The sequence below is a fragment of the Hyperolius riggenbachi genome, chromosome 1 (assembly GCF_040937935.1).
Source record: "Hyperolius riggenbachi isolate aHypRig1 chromosome 1, aHypRig1.pri, whole genome shotgun sequence".
NCBI classification, from domain to species: domain Eukaryota; kingdom Metazoa; phylum Chordata; class Amphibia; order Anura; family Hyperoliidae; genus Hyperolius; species Hyperolius riggenbachi.
In genome coordinates, this window is record NC_090646.1 from 256,063,878 (window position 1) to 256,076,381 (window position 12,504).

Consider the following 12,504-nt stretch of genomic DNA (forward strand, 5'->3'; position numbering starts at 1 on the left):
TTAATTGCTGGTTAAAAAAGTGTTGGTGATTTGAAAGCTGTGCTGTTGGTTGGGAAAGGGGGAGGGGGGGTGCAGTTCATGACAGCATGCCTTGGGTGGTGAAAGGTCCAAAGCAAGCCCTGCTACTCATGCTGCATTTGATTGGTCCATTTCGAAGCTGCATACACTTGCATAAAATTTGCATTTACTCAGAATTATTTGCATCTTGTTGACAATCTCTACTTGGGTCATATCAGATCGTAGTGCTAAAACACTAGTGATATGGCAGTAATGCAATAACAGTCATGTGCAATGTTTTTGTAAAAAATCTAGAAAGCCCTGATTTTATTAAAAAAAAAAAAATTACTGCAGATGCTGCACATGACTGCAGTTGAATGACTGCCACCTACTGTCTTGTCCATCAGTACTCACTATGATTTTACAAGAGACAGGTGGGGATGAAAATGAAAAACCTATAGAAAAGACATTTCCCTAATGAGTTATATTCAAGCTGCTTCCACTGTTCATGCCCTTGTGATCCAGCTATGGCTAAGATTCTTACAACCCCACAATAAGTTGCAATTTATTTTATTTGCTGGCTATGAGTCTATACATTTTTGCAACAAGAAATACAGTATCTCACAAAAGTGAGTACACTTCTCACATTTTTGTAAATTTTTGAATACTGGTATATCTTTTCAGGAGACAACACTGAAGTTACAACACTTTGATACAATGTAGTCAGTGTACATCGTGTATACTGTAACAGTGTAAATTTGCTGCCCAATAAAAATAGCAGCCATTAATGTGTAAACCGCTGGCAACAAACGTGAATAAACCGCAAGTGAAGAATGTCAATAGTCTGTCCAAATTGACAATATTTTGTGTGGCCACCATTATTTTCCAGCATTGCCTTAACTCTCCTGGGCATGGAGTTCACTAGAGTTTCATAGGTTGTCACTGGAATCCTCTTCCACTCCTCCATGACGAAGATGGTGGATGTCAGAGACCTTGCACTATTCTACCTTCCATTTGATGATTAAGGTCTGGCTATATGCTTGGTCAGTCCAAAACCTTTACCCTCAGTTTCTTTAGCAAAGTGGTGGTCGTCTTAGAGGTGTGTCTGGGATTGTTATTATGTTGGAATACTGTCCTGCAGCCCAGTTTCCCAATTGAGTGGATGCTTTGCTTTAGCATGTCACAGTATATGTTGGCATTCATGGTTCCCTCAATTGACTGTAGCACCCCAGTGTCAGAAGCACTCATGCAGCCCAAAACTAAGATACTCCAACCACCATGCTTGACGGTTGGCAAGTCACACTTGTCTTTGTACTCTTCACCTGGTTGCCATCACACATGCTCGACACCATCTGAACCAAATAAGTTTATCTTGGTCTTATCAGACCACAAGACATGGCTACAGTATATGTGGTCTCCTTGTCTTCAGCAAACTGTTCGCCAGCTTTCTTGTGTATCATGTTTAAAAGACAAACACTTATATAGCGCTTTTCTCCTGGCAGACTCAAAGCGCCAGAGCTGCAGCCACTAGGACTCGCTCTATAGGCAGTAGCAGAGTTAGGGAGACTTGCCTAAGGTCTGTTGCTGAATAGGTGCTGGCTTACTGAACAGTCAGAGCCGAGAATCACACCCTTGTCTCCTGTGTCAGAGGCAGAGTCCTTAACTATTACACTATCCTGCCACTGGACACTGGATAGTGGTCTCCTTCTGGGACAACAGCCATGCAGACCAATTTGATGCAGTGTGTAGCATATGATCTGAGCACTGACAGACTGACCCCCAATCTTTTAACCTCTGAAGCCCTGCTGTCAGCACTCCTACATCGATTTGCAACAAACCTCTGGATATGATGCTGAGAATGTGCACTCAGCTGCTTTAATCACCATGGCAGGCCAGTTCTGAGTGGAAATTGTCCTGTTAAACTGTTGTATCTGTTGGTCTTGTCTACAGTGCTGCATTTTGCAGTCTTCTTATAGCCTAGCCCATCATTATGTAGAGAATCATTTTTTTAAGATCCTCAGAGAGTTCTCTGCCATGAGGTGCCATGTAGAACTTACAGTGACCAGTATTAGCATGTGTGAGAGTGCTTATACTGAATTTAACACACCTGCTCCCCATTCACACCTGAGACCTTGTAACACTAATGAGTGAAATGACACCAGGGAGTGAAAAAAGTCTAATTGGGCAGTATATTGACATTGTTCACTTAGGTGTGTACTCGTTTGTTCCCAGAGGTTTAGACATTATAGACATCAGAAAACTGCTTTAAAGCTTGGTGCACACATACCAGAAATGCTAGCGTTGCGGAAAACACTGCGTTTTTGCCGCTAATGGAAATCTATGGGTCGCAGGAAAAAACGCATATGCGTTTTTGATGCGTGCATTTTGGAAAACGCTGGTTTTGTTGCATAATCTTCAAAAATGCATGGAAAACACACATAATGAAAGTCAATAGAAACACAATGATATGCGTTTTTCATGCATTTTCCATGCGTTTTTCTATGTGTTTTTGCTTAAAAAACGTTGTTTTGTGATGTAATTCAGCTTCCTGTTGTTTTTCTAGTGATTTGCATAAAATGCAAACTGAAAGCGCATAAAAATCGCATACAAATTGCATATGCATTTTTTATATGCGAACAGCAAACGCATTAAAACACACGTAAAACGCTAACGCACCAAAAACAAAGCAAAAAAAAGCACAAAAAAACACACACAACATTAACATAAAACATGACTTAAAAAACGCAGCTTTTCATATTATGTTATGTGTGCACCTAGCCTCAAAATGGAGGCAGTACCCAAATACTGTAGGTTCCAGCACTACAGAAATCACACCAAAAATCCCCATATAAATGTTAAATCCATATGCACCATCACAACAAACTAAATATTAAAACCACTTACAAAAGAGTTAGCCCTTGGGTGCATGCTGATAATCAAAAAACTATTTTATTAAATCATATATCTTATCGGTAAAATCACATATAAAAATAACTTACAAAAAAACCTTAACCCATAAAAGTAAAAGAGGTTTCTCTAGCTGCATAGTGTTAATCGAATAAGGCTGCAGTCTCCTTGAATAGAAAACTCCTGAATTCACTGTCCATCCACTAAATGGATTGATCAATCCTAACGTCCATCATATTATTGCATATTAGACCCACATGTTGTAAAGTCCAATGCATATCTGCTCAACACATAGCTTGCGGTGTATGGGACTGATCCGAATGGCTGGATCTCAGGTCCACAGCAATGATGTATAACAACACGGGCAGTTCAGGCTGAACTCAATCGCAGATCAGCCCAGACTACTAATAATATCCTCTTCTCAAGGGAAATAGCCAACACAATTCAGGCAGTGCAATATGCAGTGTGCAGCAGTTCATCAAACAAAACTCATATGTGGTTACCACAATGTAGTGCATGCAGTACATGATCTTTGGCCATGCGCTATGATGTCCATGTGAAAATGGCAAATCCTTGTATAAAGTGGAGGATGGTTTAGGAGTATCCGTTGTAGATCTTACCAGCTATGGATGGCCTATGGATGCCTATGGATGTCGCTACTGTTCGATATGGTTTCCCGTTAGATACGGCCTCATCAGGAACTGGGCACACCGAGTAAGTTGCTTCCTCTAACTTGTCTATGCTTAGTGCCATAAATGCGGGGCCCCCTTCCCGTGCGCTGTCAGCCCCGCATGGAAATATCACACCCCGGGAGATCTCTGAGCGCTAGGAGCTGCCAGGCGGATCATCCATTGGGGCATACGAAGGTGTTAAGGGAGAAGGACAAGGACATCCCCTCCCCCACCCACCCCCCACCCGGAATAGGACACATAACCTGCATGAAAGATCAAATTACAACTAAACAAATGTAAACCCAATGACATATTATAATGTGTAACAACAACGCAAATGGTATTACAAATAACAAAATGTTGTCATTTCCACCAGCTGCCATTAGGCAGAGTAACCTCGGATCCCACTTTCAAGACTTTACAGCACACACATCCTCCACAGCTGCATGTACCCCTATCTGAAAAATGTTTGTATTGCGAAGAGTGGCGAATCGCAACAGCATTATGCGGCTCACCATCCTTCCTGCTCACTCTGGTAAGCTCTCCACTTATCACCACTACAACTTTTTCAACTTCCTGTATTTTTACTGTGCTTCACTAATCACTATTTTCCATCCACCCAGGTAAGTGGTCGCTCGTTGCTGGCACCTTTGGCTCGATTCCTCTACTGCCATTCACTCTTTTTTCTCCTTCTTGCACTTATACCTCTGAGTTTATTTATTTCTCCCTCCACCTACTGGTGGTCTAAACTTCACCCCTTTTTCACTTTATTCATTTTCTCTATTGTTGCAATATTTTATTGTTATAAAATCCCTTTTCTACACAGTGCAGTTATTTGATTCACTGTCATTATATTTCTGCAACATTTTTTGCAGCTTGTGTGGGTGTGAGTGAGCTGTTTGACTTATTATATATATATTTTTAATTACTTCTTGTGATTAGTTTTTTGACCTTTTTGACTTCTCATTAGTTCAATTTTTATTGATTTTGTTATTGTGATTCATGGTCTAATATTGTTCATCCTCCAGTCATCACTTAAGTTGTATTGCTAATTATCTCGGTGAGACCCCCCATTTATATATTTTTATGTGGTATTCATTGTTTTTATGTGACATTTGCAGTTCAATAAAGATAGCATTTTTGTACCTTCATTACATGAGTGGTGCGGTTTCTGTAGAACTACTTTTTTTTCTATTACATGTTGTTTCATGTTCCTTTCTGCACACTTGTGTCTACTAATAATTTAGTGTAATTATTTGGGTGGTTGATAGTGCTTGCCCGACTCGTTTTTCCAAGAGCACATCAGTCTGGACATGCACTGCAAATGGAGGGGAGAGTCAGAGCCATACTTCTTGTCTACCTGAGTGCTGGGTGTTTTCTTTGCCAGCATTGTATTATTTGCATCTCATTGACCATCTCTACAGACTATCAAACATTGTATAATCTACACTTGCCTTTTTATACCTTTTTAGGATCGAAAAACCCCTACAAAATTTTTGAATCTCAGGGCACCTCTACATACAAATTATGAAATAAAATCATACCACTTTTCTAAATTTTCCCTTCTACCTACTGTTACTTATAACTAGTATACACCTCTTGGTTATCAATAGTACTAAAAATGCTGTATTTACCAGCATACACATGAAATGCAGCAATTACTCCCAAATACGTGGAATGCAGCAATTACCCTCACATATATGAATTGCAGAAACTACCCTCACATATTTAAAATGTAGTAATTACCTCCACATATAGGAAATGCAGCAATTACCCCCACTTATATTAACTGCAGCAATTGCCCTCATATATATGAAATGCAGCAATTACCTCCACATATATGAAATACAGCAATCATTCCCACATATATGAAATGCAGCAGTTACCCCCACAAATAAGAAATGTAGCAATTTCCCCTACATATATGAAATGCAGCAATCACCCCCACATCCATGAAATGCAGCAATTAACCTTACATACAGTATATGAAGGGAAGCAATTAACCCCATATCTGAATTCATGAAGTATTTTGTGACAAAGACTATGTTGGAGAGGCCTCTTTCAAAAATCTAGGATTTTCTAGCACCTGCTATACAAAAGCATAAGGGCTCTTTCACATTAGGGCAGATTTTCTGCGTTTCAACGCAACGGGTAAAGTTTGCGTTACCCAAGGTAGAATGAAAGTCCATAGACTTTAATTTTAGCTTTCACATATAACGCTGCATTTTTGTGCGTTGCGTTACACTGCACCCAGGCGCAGTTTTTCGGCCGACGCTAGCTTTATGCGTTACAATGTTAGTCAATGTAAAACGCACACTATGCGCGTTTTTAAACCGTTAACGCAGGCAATCAGTCCCAGAATGCAACAGAGGAACAATGTAGAAAGTTGAAAACTAAAAAGAAAAAAAATTACCTGCGTTTTCCTATGTGCTGTAACGCATTGAAAACGCATTAAAAACGCACACTCAATGCAACGCATATCAAAGCGCATTAAAACAACAAAACGTATGCTTTGAGCGTTCTCCAACGCAAGCTCTGATGTGAAAGAGCCCTAAACAAACTTTGGGAAAATGGGCAGCTGATCTTAATATTATGATAACAGAGGATACTTGGGCAAGAGCAATCCAATCTATCTGCTGGCTAGTATCAAATCCTGGTATACAATCATTACAATTGAAACTAGCCAACTGATGGCACTCAATGCCCACCATCAAATTTCCCAAAAACAAACTATGTTGGCGATGTAATCTCCATCTAGGATACCGTCTACACATCTGATTTGCCCCAACCTAACCTTGTTTTTGGGGAAAATAGAAACATTTCTTTGTCAGAACAACACCTGTTTGATCTTAAGTCAACTTTAAAAACATATTTTGAGTCACAGATAGAAGGAGCAAGATTGGTGAAGAAATAACCCTTTATGTAGGTACTCTAATGGCTAAGAAACTTACTACAAAACTAGTAATTTAGCCCATTCCATTAACAGGCATTAGGTGGCCTCCCCACTATACTGAACATTTGGCTACAGCCCCTGTGTGATCATGGGGTGCCCCACATCCCCTCCGCTTGCACCCAGCCACGGTCATGCCATGTGCACTACCTCAGGTGGCACACATGGGCGCAAGGTGGATGCAGTCATCTGCAATTTTATTAGGTAAGATACTGGCAGAGCAATTATATCCCAGCCTTTGATAACTGGCGCAAGGGGTCAATGCAAATTTCAAAGCAGACAGGGACACCGAAGTAGCTAATGGTAACAACAAGAAACTGAGGCATTACACTGGGAGGCTCTGTGTACTAGGCAGTGTATAAATGTCTCTATTTTGCCCTCTCACGCTCTCCTTTCCTTCTCTCTCTCTCTCTGGGAATCCTTGTCTTCTCCACTCACATTCCCCTCATGTTGCCGCCATTACTCATTTCAAGGCCGATGGAAGGCGTGTAAATACCCCAATAAGAGGGCTTGGTGTTGCATCATGGATGGAAATAATCAGACGGTTGCATCAGCAATTGAGTGGGACTACGTCGATCCACCAAAAAGATGGAAAAAGAGGGAGTACCTTGTCCTGCAGAGGTGGCAAAATTCTGCAGAACCCCTTAGGGCCAGTTCACACTTATAATCGCGAAACTTGCAGGAGTGATTTTCCCGCGATTAACGAGGAAAAATCACTGGACACTGCGGCATCGCTAATCGCTAATCGCGGAACGCTCGTCGCCAGGAAACCGATGCATGCAGCGGGGTTGCGGTTATCGCTAACCGCAACCGCGGCAGTGAGAACACTGCCACTCGCTACATTGTGTAGCGGTTTTTGCAAAACCGCTAGCGGTTTGCCGTGAGGTGAGAACGGGCCCTTAAGGGTAGTCACAGAATGGCTGATTTAGATGTGCATGACTGCTCCAAACTATGTGGTATTAAAGAAAGTCCCAGACATCCTTAAGATTTTATGGGTCGGTTTCTGGAAAAGCAAAAGTCCAAGATAAAGAATTACAATGGCATTGTGTGTTAAGGGAATGTAACCTCCTCTGAGTTTTTACTGTTGTCTGTACAGAGATTTTCTTTAACTTCCTGTCCCCACTATCCTTATTTACACATGTGGTTGTAATACAAACAATAGTGTTCCCAGGAAAACCTGACAAGTTGTTCCAAATCTTCCCTCTCTACAACAAAATGCATATTTGTGACTTTCCGGACAGAAAGTGCCACAGATTCTCAGAAATCACAACACAAGCAATAAATACTCAAAAGCAGTTGCAACTCTTTTTCATACACTCCAGAAAGAAAAAAAAATATTGGAGTTGGGGTTGATGTATTTGTTAGAATTGTGCTATATTTACAGTTTTCTAATAAATAAGGTTCTTTGTTAAATTGTTTATGTAAATATAGAGATGTGTAACATCTCTCTATATATTTTGGTAATGTACACAGTATGCTTGTTTAGTCTGTCCTCGTTTGACCAATGATAAGCTGGTTGGTGTAGCTCCCACTGATTGCACTGTAATAAGGAACATGAACCCAGTAAACTCCTGAACCTGCTTCCAACATTGGCCACAAAAAATACATAACAAAATTCCTTTCCACGCAGGTGGTAAGGTGGAATAAGCAGAGCAACATAAACTTGTCTCTTCTCCAGCATTGGTAGTAGAGAGAAATCCAGAGCTCAGACTCTCCTTTTTGAGACTTTCTTTCAACCTTTAGGTGATTCACAGCCAAGATCTCACCTAATAGTACTAATATACTGTACTTTATTTTAAGTATAGTTATTGATTGCACGTTGCTAATCACTTTTAACTGTTTTTAGTCCATAATTTAACTGTACTATAGACTAGTTTAACCACTTAACGACCGCCTAACGCCGATAGGCGGCGGCAGGTCGTAAGTGGTTTTGCATGGAAACGGCTGCTCGTTTGAGCGGCCTTTCCATGTCAGTTCACGGAGGGTGTCTCCGTGAACAGCCTGTGAGCCTCCGATCGCGGCTCGCAGGCTAATTGTAAACACGCGGGGAAGGCCGCAATAGCAGCATAGGGGGAGATATTGTGGCTGGGAACGTGAAGAATCACTAGCGTTCCCAGCCTGTGTGCCGGTGACGGCGAAACCGGAAGTGGCCGCCGGCGGGGACAGGAGGATCGGAGGGACACGGCGAGGGCACCGATCAGCTGCAGGGGGCTGAGGAAAGCCCCAGGTGAGTAAAACTCTTTTTTTTTTACTTAAAGAGAATCTGTATTGTTAAAATCGCACAAAAGTAAACATACCAGTGCCTTAGGGGACATCTCCTATTACCCTCTGTCACAATTTCACCGCTCCTCGCCGCATTAAAAGTGGTTAAAAACAGTTTTAAAAAGTTTGTTTATAAACAAATAAAATGGCCACCAAAACAGGAAGTAGGTTGATGTACAGTATGTCCACACATAGAAAATACATCCATACACAAGCAGGCTGTATACACCCTTCCTTTTGAATCTCAAAAGATCATTTGTGTGTTTCTTTCCCCCTGCAGCTATCTTCCACTGAAGTGTCAGGCTGTTTCTTACTGCAGAGTGCAGACAGCTCTGCCCGTATGTAATTCATCAGTATGTGAAAGCCCAGCCAGCTCAGAGGAGGATTTATCCAGCTTGTAAAAGATAAGAGAGAAGAGAGAAGCTGCCCTAATCTAAATAATACACAGGCAGTGTGCAGAGAGGGGCCTGGAGGGGGCAGATGCATCACAGAACCACAACACTGAAGAACTTGGCAGCCTTCCAGACACAGGCCGACAAGTCTGACAAGAGAGAGATAAGTTGATTTATTACAGAGATGGTGATAGTAGAACATGCTGCAGTAAGCCAGAACACATTAGAATAGCTTTTGGAACTTGTAGGATGATAAAAAACAGGATGCAATTTTTGTTACGGAGTCTCTTTAAGTGTCACTTTAAAGTGGATCCAAGATGAAAAACTAACTATAACAAGTAACTTGTCTATACATCTTATCTAAAGTTTAGATAGTTCACACAGCAAATCTAGCTGAAAACAGCTTCAGTAGAATATGATTATTTCTTTCTGTGATACGACAGCAGCCATGTTGTTTGTAAACATTACACACAGCACTCAGCCTCCCCCCTCCTCCCCCCTCCTCCCTTCTGCCTCTGAAATCTCTGGCTAGTAATACCTCCCCCTCCTCCTGGCGGGACTGAGCTCCCATGAGCCCTTGCTACTGCCAAGGCTCTCTGAAAACCTGTGGGCGAGGCTTGTTCAGTTTATAGGGAATTAGATTATTAAAACAAAAACAAAAAAGTATTTGGCTTGAGGAATGCCCGATAAACAATAGGAAAGGAGCACAATTATGCAATGAGTCAAAGTTCATCTCGGATCCACTTTAAAGCGGATCCGAGATGAAAAACTAACTATAACAAGTAACTTGTCTATATATCTTATCTAAAGTTTAAATAGTTTACACAGCAAATCTAGCTAAAAGCTTTAATAGAATATGATTATTTCTTCCTGTGATACAATGACAGCAGCCATGTTGTTTGTAAACATTACACAGAGGCAGGCTTATCTGCATCTTGAGCAAAAAAACCTAATCCCCCCTTCTCCTCCCTCCTCCCCTCTGCCTCTGAAATATCTGGCTAGTAATACCTCCCCCTCCTCCTGCCCAGACTGAGCTCCCATAAGCCCTTGATACTCTCTGAAAGTGCCTTGGCTCTCTGAAAACATGTGGGCGTGGCTTGTTTAGTTTATAGGGAATTAAAGTATTAAAACAAAAAAGTATTTGTCTTGAGGAATGCCCTATAAACAATAGGAAAGGAACACAATTATGCAATGAGTAAAAGTTAATCTCGGATCCACTTTAAAGAGACCCAGAGACGAAGATGATACTAAATTTATACATACCTGGGGCTTCCTTTAGCCCCATCAGCCTGGATCGCTCCCACGCCGCCTTTCTCAGCTGCCTCTGTCTGCCGGTACCGGGTCCCGAAATTTCGGCCAGTCGATCCAGTTGACACAAGCGCAGTGCGTTCCCTCCGTACTGCGCAGGTGCATGCGTACAGAACCGGAGGGAGCCCCTGCGCATGCGTACAACTGGTCGCGTCTGGCGGAAGTGATGGGACTCAGGTATCGGCAATAGCCTCTAGGATGGCGGCGTGGGAGCGATCCAGGCTTATGGGGCTGGAGGAGGCCCCAGGTATGTTTAAAATCTTTTTTTCATTTTTCAACTACCCTTCATCTCTGGTTCCCTTTAAGTTGACAAAATCCCATTTACCTTAAGTTCCCCTTTTCAGACTGAGAGAGCTTTTAGCACCTCTCCAGAGCTCCAAGGAGATGGACTGATTCTTATCTGAGTTGTACACACACCGCTGATGTCACCAGGAACAGCTAGCCTTACTGTAAACAAAAAAAAATCATATTTCCCATATATTATGCTGTTATAGACAGTATGAACATACAAATTAAACCCTTTTTAGACAAGTTAATAAGTCCAATCTGACACACCTTCTGGGAAGTTCCCAGGCAGATCGGACCTCCAGAGGAACTCCAGTGAAAAGAATGTAATAAAAAAAGTGCTTCATTTTTACAATAAGTGTGTATAAATGATTTAGTCAGTGTTTGCTCATTGTAAAATCTTTCCTCTCCCAGATTTACATTCTGACATGGTGACATTTTTACTGTGGGCAGGTTATGTAGCTGCTCCTAGCTGTTTTGGCTGTTACAGACAGCTGTAAACAGCCATTTCCTGTCTGTGAAAATTGTTACATTGTGGCAGTTTGCCCAGAGTACCGCGGTACCAGAGTTTCTTGTGGGAGGGGTTTCATCACAAAATCAGTCAGTCATACAGCGCCCCCTGATGGTCTATTTGTGAAATGCAATAGATTTGTCATGTAAAAGGGGGTATCAGCTACTGATTGGGATAAAGTTCAATTCTTGGTCGGAGTTTCTCTTTAAAGAGAAGCTGTAACCAAGGATTGAACTTCATGCCAATCAGTACATGATACCCCCTTTACCATGAGAAATGTTTTCCTTTTCTCAAACGGATCATCAGGGGGCTTTGTCTGGCTGACATTAGGGTGAAACCCCTCCCACAGTGTGATGTCAGGACCATGGTGCTGACATCACACCGTGGGACCCTTGTTGCATTGTGGGAAATAACAGCTGTTTCCAACTGCCAAAAAAGCAAGCAGCAGCTACTTCCACTGACACCACCTGCCAGCAGTAAAAATGTTGCCATGTGATAAATGTCAGAATGTAAACAAGGAAGAGGAAATATTTTACAATGGGCAAACCCTGAATAAATCATTTATACATGATTATTGTAAAAGGTAGGCACTTTTGTTTATTACGTTATTTTCACTGGAGTTCCTCTTTAAGTGTGGAGAGCAGTCATTTCTCTGCTCAATTTTGTCCTTTCTGAAAGGTGGCTGGAGTTCTCCCCTGCAGAAAGGAGGACATCAGCTCTTTTGTTAACCCCTCCCATCAGGAGGAAGTCTTATGCTGGGTACACATGATACGTTTTTCTGCCCGATTTTTCACTTGATCGTTTTCCCCACTCAATTCTGCGCTTGATTCTCTTATCTTCCGCTCGTTTTTCTTATCTTTTTCCATTCACTTCTATGAGAAATCGAGCGCAGTTGATCGGAAGGGATATCGGACATGTTGGATATTATCTATCGAATCCATCTATCGAGGGGAAAAACGTATGGTTTGTATTCAGCATTAGAGTCTGGTACACCCAGACTTCTGGGTCCTTTGTTGATCAGCTCTTATCGGATTCCATCAATCGACAGGCCAGCAGGAGTCTGGCCAAAACGCAAATGACTTGGATTATTCAGCACAAACACTTTATTGACTCCAAACAGTATTTTGAACTTTCATGCATTCCTCATTTTCTCATCTCTTACTTGATTCTATCCAACCAATCTGTTCAGCTGGCAGACACTATATATTTATTTGTGAGCTT